The 23,272-nt window shown below is 34.7% G+C and overlaps 1 protein-coding gene across 6 annotated transcripts in view; it reads left to right on the top strand.

The window, feature by feature from the left end:
* Positions 1 to 23,272, top strand: part of HNF4G (hepatocyte nuclear factor 4 gamma) — a 122,623-nt gene that overhangs the window by 49,906 nt on the left and 49,445 nt on the right. For all 6 annotated transcript variants that reach the window (XM_041768889.1, XM_041768883.1, XM_041768888.1 and 3 more), the window contains one exon: positions 1,670 to 1,757. The gene's annotated coding sequence lies outside the window, so the exon portion shown is untranslated. The remainder of the gene's footprint in view (positions 1 to 1,669; positions 1,758 to 23,272) is intronic.

Below are 23,272 nucleotides of genomic sequence, written 5' to 3'. Positions count from 1 at the left end.
GAAGACTATGCAAAAGAGTTATCACAGAATGAGGAGTTGTGCCCTTGACTGGTGATAACTAGTAGAGAAAAAGTTTCTTGCCATGACTGAGGCAAAATGGGGTTAAAAAAAAGTAAGTGGATGATGTTGACATAGAGCCCAAATAGCAATTTCTTAGAACTGAGGGGGAAAAGAATTAGGAAAAAAAGTAGGACAATAGTCAAGAGAAGATTTAAGATGGGAAGGAGGTGAGAATCTGGGATGGGTCAAGCAGAGAGAGTCAATAGAGAACACCCCTAAACATGACTATAAATGAATCTAGAAGAATATATCAAAATTCTAGCTACAGAGATCACCTTGAAAGGAAGAAAATTCAATTTCCTTCTTCGAAAATACCAGAGGGAATGAGAGGGATACTGATTGTAGACAATAGAAACTTAACGTGTGAATAAACATTGCTTTCAGTAAGTTGAAGATTGACCAGACACAACTATTTTAATCAAGGATATAGTACTACTCTATTTAAACTTTGTGTTACTAACAAGAGACATTTTTTAAGTGTGTAAAAACAATGTATTTGTTGTGTAGGAAACATATGCTTTATTAAACCTAAATTTGTCTGAGACACTACTGCCACTTAAGAAATTACAAAGTTCTGAGTATTCTCCATTTATGGGTAAGTTAGGATGTTAGAAAGAAGATGATTATTGTATGAAAATTTTGGATCCCCTATCCTTAAAAATTACTTAAATGAATTTGATAATGATAAAGCAAGTTCTGAAAGCTGGAAATACAATTAGAGAGGGATAAAATATGTTCACATTAGTCAAGCCTTTCTTCTTAGTTTGGGTTTATCTGCCATTCAGAGGAAACTTAGAAGTTAAGCGTTAGAATAATTATAATTTAAATAAAAAGCTATTGCTCAACTTATTTATTTAGAAAAGGAAACTAAATAATGCCCCTTTGTTGTTTACCAAAGTATAGATATGATGGCATTACAGATGCCCATAAATGTGTGTATGTGAGTTTACATAATTAAGAGCACATTAGTGTGTGTGTGTGTGTGTGTGTGTGTGTGCGCGCGCGGGCGCGCGCGCGTGTGTAATGAAACTGTCTCTAGGCATGGTCAGGTACAAAGGTCCATCACTTAGGTCTCAGAACTAAATAAACATGTGAGTTTATGATTATTTTATTGAGCTTTCTTATTTTATGAGCCACTAATGGCCCTTGGATCAGTTAGTTGATGAGCCTGGAAACCTACAGCTTCAATGAGATTTTATTTATTGTTTTTATTTTAAAGTGCCAAGAAGAAAATGCCCAGTTCCCAGTCTTATTTTTCATTTACAATAAACCATAGAATAAAACTTTTTAATGTAGAGATGGAACTAAAGTATATGTTAAGTAGTTTCTAACTGGCAATTTGTTTATGACTTTCTAATTTACTTTCAATTTCCAATGCAAGTTGTTGAACTTTTGAGTATTTCTTATTATCAACTTCAATATCAGCTTATGTTGCTTTTATACATGCTGAACTTATTGGCTAAATTTACAGGGTTATGTGGTTTAGCATTTGTGAGGAAATAATGTATAATGAGACACTTTTTTAAATTTGTTTTTGCATGTACTGTAATTTATTCATGTAATTTGTATATGGTTCTGTAATTTATTCATGTCTTTTTTTTTTTTTGAGAAAAAAACTGTAAACTTCTGTGGGAACTTGCAGACTTAGATGGAGCTATTCATCATCCCAATTTAGTCCTTCCAAATTTACCCGCCAGGTAAGTCCCTCCCCTCTTCTAGAGCTAGGTAAATAAATTAATGATGTGAGGTAAAGAAACAGCTCCAGTTCCACAGGAAAAGACTTGAAGAGTGACAAGTAGATGCCCCTGTCTAAAGTATTGATATTCCTAATATTCATGAATAGATCTAGTTTGAAAACTAAGCACAAAAGTTTTACTTAATGTAGTAGTTGATACTTTGGGTTACTTATCTATTAGAATTAAATAACCTCCTTACTCTACTTTTTTATCAGCATCTTGCCATTTTTATTGATAGCACCTCTACTAGAGTTTGTCATGTGAAAGAGACATTTGAAAAAAAAAAGAAAGAAAGAGACATTTGCCAGTTTAGCTTCAAGTATCTTAAATATTTTGGTTTTCTAGATTTTTTTTTAAGATTTATTTATTTATTCATGAGAGACACAGAGAAAAGCAGAGACACAGGCAGAGGGAGAAGCAGGCTCCCCGCAGGGAGCCTGATGTGAGACTTGATCTCAGGACCAGGGGATCATGACCTGAGCTGAAGGCAGATGCTCAACTGCTGAGCCACCCCAGCATCCAGCATCCCTGTTTTTTGTTTTGTTTTGTTTTGTTTTGTTTTGTTTTGTTTTGTTTAGATTATCCTGAAGTTAAAAAAGAAACCATTTGACTTGATACATGAGTGTGTTCCATGTGGTTAAACTGTACCATTAAATTTTGAAAGGATTCTAGGTCACTTTTTGAATCACAGACTTTTAGTTCTAAAATATTTATTAAAATCAGGGATCCCTGGGTGGCGCAGCGGTTTGGCGCCTTCCGTTGGCCCAGGGCGCGATCCTGGAGACCCGGGATCGAATCCCACGTCGGGCTCCCGGTGCATGGAGCCTGCTTCTCCTCCTTCTGCCTGTGTCTCTGCCTCTCTGTCTCTCTGTGACTATCATAAATAAAATAAAAAAAATAAAATTCTTTAAAATATTTATTAAAATCACACCATGGAAAATGAAAAATATTATTGCCTATTGAATCCTGTATATTCAGAATTAAATCCTTCAAGTTTCTTTATATACACAAGAGTTGAAGAACAGTTCATTTCTGGTGACCAATTTGGAGTGGAAGTTTAAAGGATATCTAAGCAAGAAACACCCATTTTCTGTGTATACAAATGTTCTAAATAAGATTTATGTCCAAGTTAAATAAAATCAAAATCTAGTGTTTATTATTCTGCTAGACCTTGCATTTCTTTGCATTACCACTTGCACCATTGCAAATATTATTAAAACAAATTCCCATTATTCATGACTTTACATAAATTCAAATGATTTTGAAATTCAAATGATTCTAGGGACAGAGGATAAAAATCTTTCAAGGGAACTCCTATATATGAGAGCTCTAATAATACTTCCACAGGCATTCCTAAAGTCCTAAAACTCGTTGTTATATAGATTCCAAAATCCAAGTCTTATAGAATCAGATTTTTTTTTTTTTTTTTAGAATCGGATTTTTAAACAAATATTTTTGTCTTAGTGAAGATGGTAAAATTTATAGCAAAGTAAGAGCTAGATGTTGAATCTGGCAACAGAGTAGCTAGATAATGGAGCGCACTTTAAATAAACTAAATAAAGTGGCTTGTTAGACTCTGGAGTCCCTATATGTGACGTGGTGACCAGGGAATGCCTTTGGTCTCAGATAAATTTAAGTTGGAATCTTGGTCTTGTCAGGGGTGTGTGTTCCTGCTCAAGTTACTGCACCTTTTGAGTATCAGTTTTCTCATCTATAAAACTGAGGACAATAACACATCTTACTGTGTAGGATCTGATTAGGATTAAATGAGAAAGAAGAGGGCCTCGCAAAATGCCTGGCTCAGAATTGGCCCCTCCTACGTGTTAAGCACAATACTCTCCTTTCAAATGCAACTTTCTGAATTGTCCTGCAGGAGCTCCAACCCTTTTTAACAGATCTGCCTCTCCTGGTTTTGCTTATGAATGAAGACAAAAGATTATTTTGCCTAAAGAAGTAGAAATGATTGCCTTTAACAGCAGTTGTATACACCAAAAAGGAGGGGTGGAAGAGGGCTATATTTCCTACAAGTTAAATTTTTTATTTCTTGCATAGCTTAAGAATTTTTAAAATCTATTTTTTGTTGTTATTTTATAATCCATATGGAATATTTGGTTTTTCTTCTGCCTTTGAGAAAAAGAAATGTGTGAATCCTTCACTTGTTCATAGTTTCAGACTAATAATAACTCACACTGAGTATTTTAAAAATGTCAGTTACAATAGTTAACAATTCACACGTATTAACATACTTCTTAGTTATGTATGATATTATTTCATTTTTACACGTAAGGAAATTGAGGCAAAAAAGAATTTAGGTACATTTCCCCAGGGTCACATGACTAATAAGTGATAGAACCAGAATTTGAACGTTTGAAGACTGCCTTCAGAGCCAACCACTTATTCACAGCACAGTAAATAATCAGAGATAAAGTCAGTCTAGAATATCATACCAGGCTGTGTCATTAACGAGGTCCTGTCACTGTTTTTACTGTTTTTTTTGGGGGGGGGTATATGTGTGTGTGGGTGTTTTGTGTAAAGAAATTGCTATGCTGTGTGACTACTTATTTGCTGAATGAACATTTTGTTTATTAGAAACAAGATAACAAGAGGGAATATAACAAGTGTTCTATATTTGTTTAACTACTGTGGGTGTGGACATGAAGGAACATTTTACCATAAGCTGAAGAAATTTGAAAAATCTTTTCAATCCCTAATGTTTAGATATTTTTTGGAGTTCAAGTAAGAATTTTGTTTTTGGAAACAATCCTGTGCAATTTAAGAGTAATGTAATTTTTATCGGATGTATATTTAATTGCCTAATAGGTAATATTTGGCTTATCCCTGTTATACATAAGGTAATTATTTTGTTAATCAAAGTAATTTATCAAGAATTAATAACACAAAGCCTTAATAGGTTAACTGGAAAATATCTAACATGTGCATTGAATTAAATCCAAACCTGGGGAAAATAACCTTCACTTTTTTGAGCAGGACACATATTGATTGTACATGTGTGCAACCACGATGGAACCCATGTTGGAAGTGTGTCAAAGAGAGTAAAGCTGGCAGCTCTGGCAAAATGCGACAACATGACTGCACTTTAATATGCAAATACAGGTCTTCTATAGGATTTTCAGTTTTATGTTATGTAATTTCTCATCAGGGAAATTAAGAGTGAATAATAAATATAACATTTAAAATAAAACTCAGTTGGAGTTTAAGATAGTCTTCACCACTATTAATTTCTTCATACCTAAGTGTGATATCTGAATAATATTTTATCTTATTTCTTGAACCTTGCCCAAAAACAGCTGAGGTAATCCATAGTGTTATATATATTACTGCAGCGTAAGCAAAGGACTCTCGGTCTCCAGTTCTAATAATGAATGATCTTGAGGGAGTAACATCATTTCTCTGGGTCTCATTCTCTCATCAGAGGTTGGAATTAGGTTGCTGACTTTCAAACAGTGCTCGGCTGAGTCCAACACATCTGGAGTGCTTTTATTTTCCACACAATTCATACTTTGTATTTTACCTATGGGTTGCATGCTTGATATTTGTTTAAAAGATACTTCCATAAATTAAAGATTTGAAGAGCCCTTGGACTAGATTACATCTGGAAATCCTTCCACCATTACCATAATATGATCCATTTCTTCTTTTCTAATTCCTGTGCTAGAATTAGACAAAGTACGAATGCTTTATATCCCAGACTTTTCATGAGATACTCATCTACCCATTGTACCAGTTGCGGTTACACTTGTTTTTCAAGGTCCAACTCTATGGCCATCTCTCTGATGAAAAAACTTAGTAAGTCAGGGAAAAACTCTTCTTTCTTGGAATTTTAGTAACAGTATGTTAGCATATTTCTTTATGAGGCACTTACCTGTACTTCATTCTATCATGGTTATTATGTCTTTGAATTGTTGCCATCTCTAATTCCTGCAGGGGCTAGCAAGTGTATGGGATGAATAAAAGATAATGATGAGATGATAGGGCACTCCCTGGAGAGCACATATGTCATCAGGAGGGGTCAGAGCCTTAATGGGCTTCCTGGAGACTGTCCACAGGGAAATTTAAAATCAATATTACCAATTGTGTTTCAATAAAAAAAAATGTACACTCGAATGTCTTATGAAAGTTTTAGCTTTTGGAAATTTACATTAAAAAATAAAAATCAAATAATGCCAGAACAACAACAAAAAATGAATGATGGCCACTTACATATACTTCTGGACTGCATGCGTGTCTTCATTCCTTAACATGAATGCAGTCTATTTATTTATACCTTTGTTCAATAAAAACTAGTGTATATTATTAGAAATGTTCAGATAGCCTTTTTATATAGGCCTGAGTAAAATCATGATATTGATAAAAACTAGTGCAAGCCTGACTGTCAAGAGCAATAGGACAATATCTTCAAAATGATAGAACTGTAAGTGGGTCATCTTCAAAGGTAAAATCTTTTGCTCTTAACCTCAGTGTCCCCTACTTGATGCTTTGCAGTATAATGTAGATACCTTCTAGAACAAGGAGATTAAGGAACATTTCACAGTGTTACTATAGTTAAGAAAGAGGCAGATGGATTGGCCAGTTGCCTGGAAGAAAAGTCTCATCTAAAAATTTAGGAGGGTTTTAGTACAGCCTTCTTCTGTTAATCTTAAAGGAGATAATTTCCATTAAAGACCGGTTTTCTTGTTTTGCTTTTCCTGAGCACCTTTAGTACTCATAAATACCGTAGAATATGCCAGAATACTGATGAGTTTATATTCTTTTAAATATTGATCTGCTCTTCATGATGAAGGGCAATGGCCGCTATGAGAACAACTGTGCCTTCTACCACCCGGGTGTCAATGGGCCCCCCCTGCCCTAGGGACTGCCTCCTCTGCCCGCCCCCCCCCACACCCCATGGACTGCAGCCTTGCTCCTTCTACCCTCTTATGGCTTCTGTGAGGCCCACTGTCCCGTCCCCTGCTGATGAGGAGCCGGCCCCTCAGTCCCCACCTGCTTGGGTTTCTGGGGGTTTTGTGATCACTGGTGCACATCGATGTACATATTTTCCTCCAGTCTGGGGAGGAGAGAGACTGGATACATTCTGTACCCTGGACGGCTGAAGAGAAGACCCGGTTGGCTTCAGTTTTTGAGATTGGCCCTATAGCCCCAAACCCCTTTCCAGTATTGCCCTTTATGCCTGAGAACCTAAAGCTGGTTATCCTGGAGAACACCTCTACTCTCCTATTGTGGGTCCTCCACACGCACACAACTGATACGGAATCAGCTGCACTTATGAAATCCTCCCAGCCAAGTTCATTATTCTTCATGGGGTGGGGAGATGGTAAAAAGGGGTATTATATATCCCGCTGCACTGAGAGGGCTCAATCAGGCTGGATTTGAGTTCTGGAATACATCATCCCCACTTAAAAAAAAAAGAAAAGAAAAAAAAAAAAGTGCTGGTGATCACACTTACTTATTCTCATCAAAACAATTTTAATTTTAAATTATCCCAACAAAATTTTAAGCACTCACATTTTAATTCTCTAAATGACAGTGATAATGTTTATACCAGATTTAAACTAGTGTTTTATTATTGTTTCCTATTTGAAGTAATTCCCCATTAAGCTTTCATATTCTAGTTGAAATTTTAATCTAATGTTTTATTCTCTTTTGACTAAAAAACAGAGTATTCAGTAGTGACTGGGTGTTTAGGAGGGATGCTTGAACACTTCTGAACTCAGTGACCTATGAACTTAACATGCACCAGCAAAATAAAGTTTGAAATGATGTGTTTATGATGCTGGCTTTCCAATTATGATGAAATCACTAATTGTTTTTCATCTTGCAGTTTACTTAAATAAGTACAAAATTGATATTATACTTCTTTAAAAAAGCGAGTGATGATTTACTAGATATGTATTCATTTATTTCAAATAGTTTGAATAAAATTTCTGCTTTTATTTTAATAAATCAGCCAAGAGAAGTTCACATTTTCTTTCTAACAGAAATGTAATTCTTTAAGTAGTGCTGATGGTGCAGAGTTCCCTGAACTACTCAGTACCTTTGGTTTTTAATAGTCCTGTTAACAAAGTAGACAGAGACTATCTTTTTTTTTATAAAAAGGATAATCCACCAATTTCCCCTAGGAAATTCCGGATCCCAGGGCCCCTCCCTGCACACTCTTGTAGTTCTGCTATTTCTTTCCTCAGCCGTTGTTACACTGCCCCCTGCATCTCACCAAGTGGCTTCACAGTGTAAATTGTTCAGGTTATTCATCTGTCTTTTCTCCCTAAAAAAGTATACAGTCTATGCAACTGTCCATGGAAGTTCAGTATCACTGATACAAAGCTGAGCTTATTAAGAAGTCTACTTTCCTTAATCCAAGGAGAAAGTTAGTATTTAAATCAAAAGTAGATAATATTTTTAAGCCAAGTGTATAGCAGATAGTTTCCTTGAAGATTTATCATAACATTCTTTGCAAGACAAAACAAGCTAAGATCTTAATAAGTATTATTATTAGTTATAGTTGCTTAGAGTTATTCCCGTATGTTAATATAGTTGGTCAATAATAACTAATAGGATTGATGAAAAGAATAACCAACCTAGCACAATTTTCTATGCAGATGATACATTCATATGAAAGACCTCATTGGATTATAACTACCCTAGGATTAGTAGTAGTATTAATAGTAGTTTTATTACAGATATATGTAAAGATTCAAAAATAAAGTTAAGAAAGACTAAAGTTAAGGAAGCCAGTGGATAGCAGCTTTCAGAATGTAAATCTTTTTGTGTGTGTGTGTGTGTGTGTGTGTGTGTGTGTTTTTTGTTTTTTTTTTTTTGTGTGTGTGTGTTTTTTTTTTTGTAAATCTTTTTTAATGAAATACAATTTTAGTAAAACTGACAATGTTTTTCACTTTGTCCCAACATGTCATTATGGGACAATAATCTCAAGTAAATATGAATTTTTTAATCTCAGAGTTTCTTAAAATAGAAATTATTAGAAACAAATCAAATTATTAAATAGGAGAATGGAGAATGGTTAAGTATATTATTATACATCTTCATGATGAGCATTAAGCAGCCATTACAAATCTTGTTTTTTAATAACATAGGAACATGCTGAGCCAAAGGCAGACACTCAACCACTGAGCCACCCAGGTGTCCTTTAATCCATTTTAAATTATTTTTGCACATGATGTAAGAAAGTGGTTCACTTTCTTTCTTTTGCATATTGCTGTCCAGCTTTCCCAACACCATTTGTTGAAGAGACTATCTTTTCCCCATTGGATATTATTTCCTGCTTTGTTGAAGATTACTTCAACAAAAATTACGGGTTTACTTGTTACTTTTGTGTTCTCTTCTACTGATCTGTGTGTCTGTTTTTGTGCCAGTACTATACTGTTTTGATCACTATAGCTTTGTAATATAAATTGAAGTCTAGAATTGTGATGCCTCCAGCTTTGCTTTTAGTTTCCAAATTGCTTTGACTATTTAGTCTTTTGTGGTTCCATACAAATTTTAGAATTGTTCCAGTTCTGTGAAAAAATACTGTTCATATATTGATAAGGATTACATTAAATGCATAGATTGCTTTGTGTATTATAAACATTTTAACAATATTTGTTCTTCCAACCCACAAGCATGGAATGTTTTTCCATTTTTTTTTTTGTTTTGTTTTTCCATTTTTTTGTGTGTTATCTTCAACTTTGTTCATCAGTGTTTTATACTGTTCAGAGTACAGGTCTTTCACCTCTTTGGTTAGGTTTATTCCTAGGTAACTTACTGTTTTGGGGGCAAATGTAAATTGGATAGTTTTCTTAATTTCTCTTTCTGACGCTTCATTATTTTTTCTGACGCTTCATTATTAATGTATAGAAATACAACAGATTTCTCTACATTGATTTTTGTATCATGCAAATTTACTAAATTCATTTATTAGTTCTAGCATTTTTTTGGTGCAGTCTTTGGAGTTTTCTCTATATGGTATGTCATTTGCAAATAGTGAAAGTTTCATTTCTTCCTAACTAATTTGGATGCCTTTTATTTCTTTTTGTTGTTTGATTGCTGAGGCTAGGACTTCCAGTAGTATGTTGAATAAAAGTGGTGAGAGTGGACATCCCTGTTGTGTTCCTGACCTTAGGGAAAAAGCTCTCAGTATTTCCCTATTAAGGACGTTGGGGCAGCCTGGGTGGCTCAGCAGTTTACTGCTGCCTTCAGCCCAGGGCCTGATCCTAGAGACCCCGGATCAAGTCCCACGTCAGGCTCCCTGCATGGAGTCTGTTTCTCCCTCTGCCTGTGTCTCTGCCTCTCTCTCTCCTGTCTCTCATGAATAAATAAATAATAATTTAAAAAAGGATGATGTTAGCTGTAGAATTTTTATAGATGGCCTTTGTTATGTTGAGGTATGTTCCCTCTAAACCTACTTTGTTGAGAGTCTATATCATGAATGGATGTTGTACTTTGTCAAATGCTTTTTCTGCTTCTATTGAAATGATCACATGGCTCTTTATCCTTTCTGTTACTGCAATGTATCACACTGATTGATTTGCAAATATTAAACCATCCTTGCAACCCAGGAATAAATCCCACTTGATTGCAGTAAAAGACTTTTTTAATGTACTGTTGGAGTTTTTTTGCTAATATTTAGTTGAGGATTTTTGCATCTAAGTTAATCAGGGATATTGGCCCATGGTTCTCTTTTCCAGTGGTGTGTTTATCTCATTTTGTTTTCAGGAGGATGCCAGCCTCATTGAATGAATTTTGAAGTTTTCCTTCCTTTTTCTGTATTTTGGATAGAGAAGAATAGTTATTAACTCTTCTTTGAATATTTGGTAGAATTTGCTTATGAAGCCATCTGGTCCTGGACTTCTGTTTGTTGGGAGTTTTTTGATCACTGATTTCATTTTCTTTGCTGATTATCAGTATGTTCTATTTCTTCCTGTTTTAGTTTTTATTATTTGTTTCTAGGAAGTTATCTACTTTTGCTAGGTTGTCCAATTTGTTAGTATATAGTTTTTTTATAATATTCTCTTATAATTGTTTGTATTTTGTATATGGTATTGAGTGTGATTTCTGCTCTCTCATTTGTGATTTTATTTATTTGAGTGCTTTCTCTTTTTTTTTTTTTGGTAAGTGTGGCTAGAGGTTTATCAATTTCATTGATTTTTTTTTTCCAAAGACCCAGCTCCTGGTTTCATTGATCTCTTTTATTGTTTTGTTTTGTTTTAGTTTCTATATCATTTATTTCTGTTATAATCTTTATTATTTCCTTCCTTCTGCTGGTTTTAGATTTTGTTTCTTGTTATTTTTCTAGCTTTTTTAGGTGTGAGGTTAGGCTATTGAGATTTTTCTTGCTATTTGAGATAGGCCTGAATTACTATAAAGCTCCCTCTTATAACCACTTTTGCTGCATCCTAAAGGTTTTTTGGGCCATTTGTGTTTTCATTTTAATTTGTTTACATGTACTTTTTAGTTCCTTTGATTTCCTGGTTGACTCATTCATAAAATAGTAACATGTCATTTAACTCTACATGTATTTGTGGTCTTTCCAGATTTTTTCTTGTGGTTGACTTCTAGTTTTGTAATATTGTGGTCAGAGAAGATGCATGGTATGACTTCAATCTTTTTGAATTTTTTAAGGCTTGTTTTGTGGGCCAATTTGTGATCTGTTCTGGAGAATGTTCCATGTGCACTTGAAAAGAATGTTGTATTCTGTTGTTTAAGATGAAATGTTCTGAATATATCTGTTAAATCCATCTGTTTCAATGTGTCATTCAAAGCCATTGTTTCTGGCAGCTCTTTTCTGCCCTTTGGTACTGTCCCTATGCTTTAATAAAACTACCTTTTTGCACCCCCCCCCGCCCCCCAAAAAAACAAAGCCATTGTTTCCTTGTTGATCTTCTTTTTAAGTGATCTGTTTATTGATATAAGTGGAGCATTAAAGTCCCCTACTATTATTGCATTATTTCCGATGTTTTTCTTTATATTTGCTATTGTTTTATGTATTTGGGTGCTTCTATGTTAGGTGTATAAGTATTTACAATTGTTATATCAGGATAGTAAATGAAAAGAGCAAGATATACAAATATACGATGCATGTTATCACAATTATGCAAATGTACCTCTGAGTCCTGAGCCTAAATGCTCCAAAGTGCAAATGGCTCAGGGCCTTCTCTGGGATTCTTTTGTTCCACTTCTTTGCCTGGCTGCCCCTCCTTCAGGTCCCAGATTAAATGTTACTTTCTCAGGGAAGCATTTGCTGACCCTCAGGGTCACTTCAGGCTGGGTATGTTCCTTTCCCACTTCTATATTCTCATAACATTTAAATTTCCTTTAACATGTTTATTTTGATTATAGTTAATCACCTTGTAGTATCCCTTGAATATCTATCTTCCTCAATAGACTATAAGCTTCATTTGAGCAGTAACTATGTCAGCCTTGTTTGTGCAACTACCTGGCACAGAGACTGGAACATAAAATGAATTCAGTAAACACTCTTTGAAGAAATGAATGAATGAATGAATGAATGCAAGACTCTGTGCTGAGAACATTTCATGTAATCTTATTGAGACCCCACAAAGATGTTCTGGATATTTGTCACATTTTATGGATAAAGAAACTAAATCTAAGAGAAAATTGTCCAAAGTTATATAGCAAGTAATTGGGACAGCTTAAATTTAAACCCTGATATCTTGGATTATAGTGCCCGACCTTTTAGCATCTGATTGTGTAAGTCGTTGCACAACTAATGCAACTAATAAGACATTTATACCCTGTTGAACTACACAAATGGCTTTATTTTAGGCCAAATATGGTAATATAGGGCAGCCCAGGTGGCTCAGTGGTTTAGCGCTGCCTTCGGCCCAGGGCGTGATCCTGGAGACCCGGGATCGAGTCCCACGTCAGGCTCCCTGCATGGAGCCTGTTTCTCCCTCTGCCTATGTCTCTGCCTCTCTTTCTCTCTCTGTGTCTCTCATGAATAGATAAATTTTAAAAATCTTTAAAAAATGGTAATATATCACCAATTTCCTATTTATTAATAATAATGAATTTATAAATATGTTAAATATATAAATTTGTATATATGTGAAAAGAGCGATAGAATTGCTGTGGGGTTTTCTGCCGATTATTCTACATTCCTCAGATTTTCTATGCCAAATATTTATCATTTTCTGTAGAAAGAAAGACAGTTATTAAAATCTATTCATCCCATAATGGTGAAGCTAGATCTCACATCCATTTCTTTGGCACCATATCCCAAAGAATTCCCACTGAGTAAACAGACTTTGTGAAAGAGAAAAATCAGAGTTCTGTGTATTGCAAAGTTGATAACTCTCTTGTGAATTGGTGTATAATTGGCAGTTGATCAACTTTTCTGCTTAATGTCATCCAAAGTCAATCTTTAAAGTGTGTTTTTAAAATTTCCATTGGAAATTCTATGTAAAATCTAAGGTCATGGAACAAGAAGCCACATTTAGTCTAGATCATTGAAACTCTTAATTCATGTTTTGAGCTGGTTAAATATATTTCTTTATAATATGTCTTTCACCTTCTCTGATATTTTCTCTCACAGACACTGCTAGCAATCAAATTTATAGCATCCAGTTTTAAAGACATATGTTTTATTTATTGCAAGCATTAGTAGTCAAGATAAACATAGCTTTCAAAAGTTAGTTTTGTTCTTTAAACCCACCAAGGTAACATAATTTAAAATTTATTTCTATAGTTTTCATCATACTTTTTCTTTTGACTTTCCTTCCTATGATTACTATTTTGATTGTTCCTGCTCTTGAAATAGATAAAAATGAGCAAGGACTCTGAATAACAGCAGGTTGCTACCACTCTAGTTTGTTCAATACTTTTAGCAGAAAAAGATAAAATATCTTGGGATATAGTATTTGATAGGCATGGAATTAGGGCATGCTGCCTACACACAGATCCTGATGATTGTCAAAGCTACTGGCTCCACTTAAGTCTACTCCAGCTGCCCATTATACTCTGGATCCAAAGAATCAGATATAAATCCTAAGTGATTAGACAGGGCCTATTCTTACATATGGCTTACCAGTCTTGAATGAATGAATGAATGAATGAACCCTAACTAGATTCTTAATTTCTAGCTGTTGTTTCTTGATGATTACATTGGATTTGTTGGCCCAGACCTTACAGATGAACCTGATTGCTCTTCCTGATTGCCTTTAAAAACCAGGCTTTGAGGCAGCGGTGGCTCAGTGGTTTAGCACAGCCTTCAGCCTAGGGCATGATCCTGGAGACCTTGGATCGAGTACCACATCAGGCTCCCTGCATGGAGCCTGCTTCTCCCTCTGCCTGTGTCTCTGCCTCTCTCTCTCTCTCTGTCTCTCATTAATAAATAAAATCTTAAAAAAAAAAAAAACAGGCTTTGCCAAATTATTTCCATGTAAGCTCTCTACATATCTTAAAGTAATATTTAATTGACCCTCTTAAAGGGACCTCAGCATAATTTCTCTCTGAACATTGACAGTATTTTTAATATATCTTAATAACTAGATTTAATTAACCTGATTTGGTTTTCCTTTCTTCCTTCATTGGTCATATGTATGTTGAATTTGTGTTATCTGCAGAGGCGTCAGCTAAGCCTTGAGAGAGAAGACAAAATACACTTAAGCAATAGTCTTTGCCTAACCATATTGTATACCTTAGTTAAATTAGTAATAATTTGCCATAGTTCATTTGCAGAAATCACTCTATATCCTTATAGATGGAACCTGGCCAAATTCAGGCAAACAAACAAAAAAAAATTTTTTAAGATTTTTTATTTGTTTATTCATGAGAGAGAGAGAGAGAGGCAGAGAGAGAAGCAGGCTCCAGGCAGGGAGCCTGATATGGGAGACTCCATCCCGGAACTCCAGGATCTCGCTCTGGGCAGAAGGCAGGCCCTCAATTACTGAACCACCCAGGTGTCCTACAACAAACAAAAATTTAAAAACCTTTTCTAGGCTTAAAATTTTTAAGTTGATTTTGAAAATTCACCTTTAGAAGTGAATTCAAAAACTGAGTAACTTAATTATCTTGTTTAACATCTCATCAATTTAAAATATGACAAAACTTAGATTTGTTCACTCTTTTCTGAATGATGTCATTGCTTTAAAATTCATTTTCTTTTTTTTTTTTAAAGATTTTATTTATTTATTCATGAGAGACACACAGAAAGAGAGGGAGAGGCAGAGACACAGGCAGAGGGAGAAGCAGGCCCCATACAGGGAGCCTGATGTGGAACTCGATCCCAGAACTCCAGGATCACGCCCTGGGCTGAAGGCAGGCGCTAAACCGCTGAGCCACCCAGGGATCCCCCTAAAATTCATTTTCAAAATCTTTAATTTCTTTCATGATAATGTTTACCTTGGGACAGGCTTCTTTTGCCAACTCACAGACAGGCTATTCTTTTGCATGTAATTCTATGTGCAGATTAGCCTTTCTTTTTTTAAAATTATACTAATAAAATTTATAACATGATTTTGGCTCTGGGACTTGCCACATTTAATACTTCTAAGATAGATATATCTTTAATAATTTTTAATCTTTTGATGTGTACACTTATTTGTTTAAAAAATCTTTAATGGGCTCCAATCATGCATGAAAACAAACCTGAATATATCTGTGTAGCTCTCTCTAAACCTCCATAATATGATCCCACTCTAAAGGTCTAGTGAGTTTCTCATGCATTCTTTCAAACATCCATTACTTGCTTTCTTTTTTACCCCAGAGTCTTATTTGCACTTGTTCACCAATTAAAATTTGCACATTCCGTAAAGCAATGTTAGAGCTAATTACCATTGATCACTCTTTTCTTCAATTATGAATTGTCCTCTGAATTTCAGAAGTTACTAAGTTAGAATAATGTAATTGCCCAGTTATTCATGCTAATTATTTGTGTCAAGTTTTCTCTCCACAGATAGGTTGACTCCATGAAAATACAAAGTGTATTTTCTATCTTTATGTACTCAGACCCTAGGACAATGATATTCCTCACTAAGGACCACTTAGTAGGGAGTTTAGAAATTGCTTCTGTTATATATAATTTGACAAAATTGAACATTTGGACATTCTGAACAATAAGCTTAGAATCATACGATCTTAGAACTTTGACGCATTAGGAATCTTAAGGATTAATATACCAAATTCTTCATGGTACAAATAAGTTTGAGATTTAAATGGAGACAAAATGGATCATCCATTCCTGGTAGATTTTATCCGTGTCTCTGATATCTTTTTTCATTCTGTTTCCTCAAACTTTAAGTGAAATATATGTGTTGCGATGGCTTTCACCTATGAAAAAATATTAAAAGACAGTGTCACATTTATGCTTTGGTAAGAAAGACTGAAACGACTTTAGGAATTTGAAGCAGGAAGGGATTAAATTCAAAGAACACAGTGCTCACAACACCACTGGAAAGCCTAGAGAAAGGAAATTCAGGAAAGAAAGCTATTAGCTTTTAGGTTCACTGCTAACTTTGGAGCCGAGGAGCTGGCCTCACTGATCAAACTATCGCCAACATCAAGGTGGCTGAGTTCCAGGAAAAACAACAGAGGCCTTTATAGAAACTTCTATATGGTGAAACTTAGGTATTTATTTGCTTCCTACTACTGCATGAAACAATAGCTTCTGCATCTCTTCTACCTTCTAAATGTGATGCAAGTGCTTCTAAATGGCAGAATCTGATCCAGAAAAACAAATTTCTTCTTATATTTACATTTTAGTTCTTTATTCTGACAATTTGATGCCTTTCCACACACCTCAGTACCTCACAAATGATCAATCTGCTATACCACTGAACAGTAATTGATGCTGATAACAGTAGAATTGTTAGTGCTGGAAAGAACTAGAAGTAAATTGGACCCATCTTCTCATTTAAAAGGTCAAACAAAATCACAAAGCAGTGGGATTGGAGAGCCAACTTTAAAAAACCTACCTCCTTACTAGTGATGGAAAGTTTTCCACTCCATGTGACTCTGAACCTGCCTGTTGCTCTATGCTTCCGGTCAATTTAATTTTATGACCTTCAGATTTAATGAAATAAGCACTTCTTACACCTAATTATTTGGTGCTCAGGCCATGTTTTAGTTTAATAAGACATACTTCAGAAATTGCTACCCGATCTTATCCCATACATACAGACTAAAAAGGAGTTAAGACTGCTCATTGCTGTTCCAAGATGAAATCAACATTTTATCTGATGACTTACATACAGGAAAGTTGACCAATAAATCTATTTAATCAGATCTCTCAATGTTGTGAATGATCCTCCTGGTAGCTAGATATTATAAGTCTATTGTGGCCACTTCTCATTTTTACTCGTTGTTCTGGATGGAACTTGCTGTGGCACTAGGGCTTTCTTAAGAATAAACCATTCCAAAATCACACTGTTATTATAGGTTGCTTTGTCCTCAGGCTCTCTAGTCTTCCTTTTGGGCTATTGGTCTTTCAACATGCAGTTAGGGGATTAAAGTAAATCATTTAATCCATGCAGTGTGTCACTCAATAGTATACTTTTGGAGATTGTTTCCACAGGAGCACCCGTGAGCACAGCCAGTCTGAGATATTGACACTATAGAAAACACTGACAGCGTGCTCCTTGTATTGATTCTACTCTTCTCTGCAAATATAGACTCCGTTCCCTTACCACAACCTTGTAAGTGGTGACTGCTGAGGTGTCTAAATTGCTTCGTAAATTATTTATTACTGGACACCTTGTAAAGACCTCCTTTCTCCTTGTTAGACTTGCTTATGATTTCTAAGGTCTCATATATATTGAAAAGTCTCATTGTACGTGGACCACACCTTCTACTAGAACTGTTTTTCTTTCTACCTTATGTTTGAAATATGACTTGTTCTACCGTATAATGATTATACCTCTTGTCATTCTTATTTCTGATATGTTGTGTACAGATTGTCATAAATGTTTATATATGCATGTTTCCCACTGAGCACTAGACAGGCTGGCAATTCGGAGCCTGGCACTGGGCAATTAAGCAATGCATTTTCAAATTTAAAAAGCTGAAAATATTTGAAGGCCATTTATTTAATGATGGAGGAAACAGCTTTTATTAGTAAAAATTGTTTATTGGGTCCGACATACCTACTTGATTCACTTACACTGATGTAGTAGAGTCAGTGTTCTGAAAGAAATTTCCATATGCTTTTTTAAAAATTATTCTCTTCAGTTTTCTTTTGTGATTCTATGTACCATAAAATTTTTAATGTTCATAACACAGATAATAAAAAACAGACTTTTGTGTTGAGTAAACAGCAGTTTGAAGATTCTAACTACCTTTTAGCTGACTAAAACTACACACACACGTAGAAAAGTACTCAATGGAAAAAGATTTATGCTTAACCATATGAATTTCTTCCTCCCTCTCCCCCTGGTTTCCTACATTGGTAGGCTCAGTACCTATACACTTTGTGAATTAGGGCTAAAGTTATTGTAGCACCCTTTATAGTTTGGAAATTCAGGAAACTTCTTGCCCCATCCATTCCTTAAAATCCATTTGATTATATTTGAAGAGTTTTCAATATCATCTCAACCATTTAAGAGCTTCTATGACTCGAGGAAAGTAACTTAGGCTTTGTAAGTAACAGTTCTTTCTAGAAAATGAAATGATAATAATAATAATGACCCAAAAAGATTATTAGAAGAGTAAATGTGATAATATACAGTCTTAGCACAAGCACATATTACATATCTATAATGGTCATAACATAACTTGTACATAATTTTTGCTAAAGAATTTAATTTCATGATGTTTATATATATATATATTTTTAAGATTTTACTTATGTATTCATGAGAGACATGAGAGAGAGAGAGGCAGGGACATAGACAAGAAGAGAAGCAGGCTCCATGCAAGGAGCCTGATGTGGGACTTGATCCCGGGACTCCAGGATCACGCCCTGGGCTGAAGGCAGGCACTCAACCGCTGAGCCATCCAGGCGTCCCTATGATGTTTATATTTTTTTGTATAGTACTAATAGATATAGATAGATACTAATAGATACTTGTTGAAAATAATGAAAATATGCAGTGAATAATGGTACATTAAAACCATAGCATCTTTTAGGAAATTTTTTTTTCTAATTATAGAAATTTAAGGAACATGAAAACATACTTGTAAGATCACTGCAATTCTCAATGAAACAAGGAATACAAATCTGTTGGAAGACACAGGTCTATAAATCCATTATAAGATTTATAAGCAGAGGAAGCCAGCTCTTCCTGGGAAGTCCAGACAGACTGCTGTGGGCAAGAGAGAGCACAGGAAAAGCAAAGCTGGAAGCCAGCAAGCATCTTTAGAGAAAGAGGCCATTGTAGCCATACACGTCAAGCCTCTGTCAGTGATATTCTTCCCAGGCAAAGTTTGATCCAGTGAAATGCTGATTTTCTTGTCTACTGTTTTGTGCCAACATACATTGTTATGACCTTGTTTCATTCTTTCCCTGCATACTGAAGGAAATTGCTTTTAAAATGAGTTGTCTATACCTATTTTCATACTTTACTTCTAGCTTGGAATACTTGTTTCTTGAAATTTCACTGTTTCAAGGTCCAGCTAAAGTCCCACCTTCCCTGTAATCTGTCCCTATCGGTCCACCCACTTGTTTCTTTTTTTTCTAAAGTCTTTCAGCCTTGATAATATGAATCACCCTAACTAGTACCTGAGATTAGATACCATCCTATTTGGTTAAATAATTATTTATTGTAAAATTATTCTTCCAGCTAGAAACACATAAGGCAAGAAAGATTCTTTTACTGTCCCTTCAGTAGCTACATAATGAAAGATTAAAAAGAGAACCAAAAACCTGGTTAAAGCAGAGGGGTTTTTTGTTTTGTTTTGTTTTGTTTTGTTTTGTTTCAGATAAAACGCACATTCTAGCGCTACACTGGAGCTTTCCAGTAATCCTCTATGTTGTGCAACGTTTTACCTATGTATCCTACTGTCACCTAATAATAACTGACTTTACCGCACTGCTTCAGAGATTAAGTAAAGTTTTCACATAATTTATTTCATTTATTTTTTAAAACAATTTTATGAGATGAATCTTATCCTCATTTTGCAGGGAAGAACCAAAGCCCATAAGAAGTTATGTGGTTTGTTTTGAGTTACACTGAAGTCCATTGCCTTTCTGTCAATCCCAGCTGATCTCTCAGAGTGGCTCCTTCATCCTCACAGGAGCCACATGAGGAAGGCCAGAAAGACATTTTCTAGCTTTGATTAGTAAACAATGGGGCTGATTTCTCATGAGAAAAGGTGAGAGAATAACTATCCAACCAAAGCAGTCTCTGACTGTTCCCTTTTGGAGGCAGAAGAGGTGGGGACAATTCTCTGAACAAGATTGATTTGACACCAATACAGGTGGCAGCCTACAGACTTACTATCTGCAAGAGATGCATGACTGAACAGAGCTGGGACATGATTTAAATAAATATGTGTGTGTGTACACGTATACACACCCATATATTCAGATATATATGAATAATAGAATATTGAAATATATGTGAAAACCTGTAAACCTATTTTTATTTCTATTGTTAACAATTAAACTGAGGCATATTAAAAATTTTAAGAGTTTATTTAGGCAAAAATCAATTTTATGCTACTAATTTCTTTAAACCTTCCTATGTTTTTATTGTGATTCATTTCCAAAAGAAATTTGAAAATTTGCCCCAAGTAATTAGGAGTATGTTTTGTTTTGCTATTGCTACATTTCCTACTTCAAGCAGATTTGCAGACATAGACATCAATGCCAAATAATAGGATGACCACCCTCACCATATTAATATTTAAACAAAGGTGAAGTTTCTGAGCAGCATCCCATTGATATTTAAATTATGATATTTATTAGGGTTACTAAATGATTGTAAACTTTGAGTTCATTCATGAAAATTAATGGAATCCTTACTTTGTTGAAAAAATTGTGGGAAAATCCAAGTTGTATAAAACATTGAACCTTTCTACAGAAAATAGAGTGCAATGAGGCTATGAACATGTATTCAATAAATTAACAGACAGCATGAAATAAATGATATAATAAAGTCAGATAAAGCGTTTTTGCAGAGAGTGAGGAAAAAGCATTCCCTGTCCTAGTGCTCACACACACACGCACAGACACAGAGCTGACAATGTAGGAGACTAAGGAAAAATCATGCAGTAGATAAGTGAAAATTTAAGTCATTTTTATTGCCTAAAATAATGAGATGAACATTAATAAAGTTTTTATTATAGTTGCATAAATTGGGCTTTAATTTGTGACCATTGAGAATACTGCTACTGACTGAAGATTGAATTTGTTTTTATTGAATGTAATAAATAAAGATTGTACATTCAAATGTCATGAATCATGTGTATTTAGAAAAAATTTTATCAAGTGCAGGTACTATGACTTATTAATCCTTGAAATTATTGCCTAGATTAGTGCCTAGCACATAAAAAGTGGTCATTAATTTTTTTTTGAATGAACAAATGCTGGTAAAATGTAATTTTTGAAAGGGCCAAATCTAAGGTAATGTCATTTAACTCAGCATATGTAGAAATAAATATGCACTCAAATACAAAATCATAAAAAAGTGTTTTAGGTTAACAATAAACATCTACCTTAGAAGGTGACAGTAGCAATTTTTATTTAAATTGATTGTAAATTATGGCCTGCCAGTTATGTATGAGGCAGTGTTTTTGGTGGTAAGGAAACTGCATAGTTTCATGAAGTTTCATTTCCATCAATTAATAATTTTTATCCAGTAGTAAGCTAGAAGATGTCATCAAATAACAAAAATTGAAAACAGAATGAGATGAGTGTCATAGAAGAGGGGGGAAAGGCAGTGATTTTGGAGCTAAATGAATTTATGGTCATTTTATTCGTGCTTACGTGACTGACACAGATTATATTTTTAAGATTTAAAGATTAAACAGTGTCCTCCTACCCCTCTCATCTTATCCTCTTCTTCGAAATCATGAACAGTATTTCATATCATGCAAAGTCATACAGAAAACTCTAATAATATAAGTATAGTATCTCTGAATCTCCATTTCTGATATCCTCATGTGGTGGCATTCACTATTATTACTTCTATTACATTGTTAAGAATAAGGAAGATATTCTTAAACAGGATTTTAAGGTACTAACCATTAAAATTAGTGTTGGCCTCAGAATTCACTATGCTTAGGAGGTAGCAGGTCCCTGAGCTTGCTGTCCACTTTGGAATTTGTGTAAGGCAGGCACAATAACTTACATAAAGGTAAAACATTTCACCTTTTTCAATGAAATAATGTATAGAAACGTGTCATATATACAGTCTAAAGAATAATACTAGGGTAGGCACAGGATAGCTATCTCCCTACTTAAGAAATAAAACATTATCTATATTTTTATATTTTCCTCTTTGCCCCTTTTATTTATCAATTGCATATCCCTTCCCTCCTCAACAAAGCCTTTGAATTTTGTGAACTTTTATATTTATAGGGATGTGCTGCTAATAATTTATCATTGAAAGACACATAAATACCTAACGGAAAAAGAACATAATATCAAAACTAACATGTAAAATCTGTTACTTTTTCAAAAACAACTTTATATTTAAATCCGATTTTAATAATATAAGTGACAATGAAGAAAACATGGAAGGCAGAGAAAATTATTTACAAGAGAAACTAAATTTACAGTAAAATGTACTTCTTAAAGGTAATTATTTTTGAAAATATTATTTTAATCATTGTTAGTCTGTATTCTTTTGTTTTTTGTTTTGTTTTTGTTTTTGTTTTTGTTTTTGTTTTTGTTTTTGTTTTTGTCATGAACTCTACCTGACACTGGCAGGGTTCCAGAAGCTTTTTGAATATATCTTAATCTTCTAATTTCTTTTCAACTTTGTTGATGTTACATTGCCTTCACAACACTGGGGCTTTTTTTTTTTAATATTTTATTTATTTATTTGAGAGAGAGGAGAAAAAGAGCACATGCAGGGTGGGGAGGGCCTGAAGAAGAAGGAGAAGCAGACTCCCCACTGAGCAGGGAGCCTACATGGGGCTCCATCCCAGGACCCCGGGACCATGACCCGCACTGAAGATAGATGCCTAGCTGACTGAGCCACCCAGGCACCCCTGGAGATTTTTTTATTTTCCCTGCAGCCTCCAACTATTAGCTAGTCACACAGACACACAAAAAGACATTTGCTACTACTATAGTTTCTCTTAGAACATTTTTAGCCTCCTAATTATTTTGGGCAGGCTGCACCAGAATTCTCCACCACTTAAAATTAAGAGGGGATTTATTCTCAAATGTTAGAGCCTGTTATTACCGTTTAATTTATAAATAGGTAGAACCTCCCCTGCAAAGTACAAAACTGATGTTATGACCGTTCGTAACTGTCATGAAAGAGTTCCTGCAACATATTGCTTTTGTTTCACAAAAATCAACAGGACTTAATGTCACTGCAATCAGAAAAGTGGGGAAA

Source organism: Vulpes lagopus, chromosome 9, assembly GCF_018345385.1.
Source record: "Vulpes lagopus strain Blue_001 chromosome 9, ASM1834538v1, whole genome shotgun sequence".
NCBI lineage: Eukaryota > Metazoa > Chordata > Mammalia > Carnivora > Canidae > Vulpes > Vulpes lagopus.
The sequence above is the reverse complement of the archived record's forward strand: the minus strand, read 5'-3'. Positions and strand labels throughout refer to the sequence as shown.